Raw genomic sequence first — 1,321 nt, 5'->3', positions numbered from 1 at the left:
GTTCCCAAACTTTGTCCCCCCCCCCCCCCTTCTTCATAAACAAGAGTTCCTCTAAAAATTGCCAAGTACAATTTTGGATAGTTCCTATGGGAATTGGTACTCCATTTTTTTTTTAAATGCATTTGCTGTATAGTATGCCAAACTGCAAGCAAGAATGCAGGAATCTACTGCTAAGGTGTGTACAAGGTAAAAGCAGCTGGTCAGTTACTGACTTTTTGAAAGGTTGGATAATGTCTGGCTGGCAGCTGCATGCATGGCGTTCCTACATTCCAGTAAATGTTTTTAGGATACAATCTCTCATTTTCTTTATACTGCCAAAAATAAATGCTAAGACTTTGCACCACGTTAAGAATCGGGCAGTCCAGCCAAGACTGCAGTTCTTGTGTTGGCCTGGAGTGAGTTAATACAACTGAAGTTCTGGTTTGTCTGGGTTGCTTTCTAAAACCACCTATTACGTTCTTTAGACAGATTTTTACAATAGTTGACCAGTGTGTTGAATTTTATACATATCTTTATGGGGTCAGAATACATACTTTACTAACACAACTTTGTTTTTCTGCTAGGCTTAGATAATTGGTTCTGAATGCTGCAATTTTGAAAATTAGTAGTTGTGATCATTAGGAACCTGTACAGATTATGGGAAGTAGCTGGATGTTGGAAGACAATTTCTGGTTCACACAGTTTATTAAGTCCACAATATCCCAGATTATTGAATGATGGAGCAAACAGCAGAGGTGTGCATTAATCTATGACATTCAATTAGGATCAGTTTTTATTTGCTGCACTGTACTTCACACCTATATTTTAGGTGTGATTCGGCATTCCTGCGTCAGGATTCCCTAATCCGCTGCAGGAAAACTTGTGTTTTTCTGCAATAGGATTCTCTAATCTGCCGTTAACAAGCGGCAGCTGTCACGCGTTCAAGTTAATGATCGGGTGACTGTCACTGCATTTGAACACCGGCACACTGCATGTATTCTTATGCGATACAATTATATGTGGTTAGGAATTCAATCACTATTCCTGGACGCACAATCAAATATAGGTGGAGCCTGTTTTTTTTCTGTGGGATAGTGCACACCTTGGTACTGTGGGTCTCATGCACTGCGATTTGTGTGGAAATTTTATTTAATGTCTGCCCTGCAGCCACAAGTCACAGTTCAACAGATACTTTTCTTGGGACACATTGCAATATGAAGGGAAGAATCCGGTTGCTGTAGAAAACCGACCACTTCAGACATTAAAAACACATTTATGGAAGGGATCTGTCATATGTGACTAGGACATGTGACGATGCACATTATCTCAGGGGAGTATAATG

Source organism: Nanorana parkeri, unplaced genomic scaffold, assembly GCF_000935625.1.
Source record: "Nanorana parkeri isolate BGI_ZX_2015 unplaced genomic scaffold, ASM93562v1 scaffold982, whole genome shotgun sequence".
Taxonomy (NCBI): domain Eukaryota; kingdom Metazoa; phylum Chordata; class Amphibia; order Anura; family Dicroglossidae; genus Nanorana; species Nanorana parkeri.
This window is presented reverse-complemented; position numbering follows the sequence as displayed.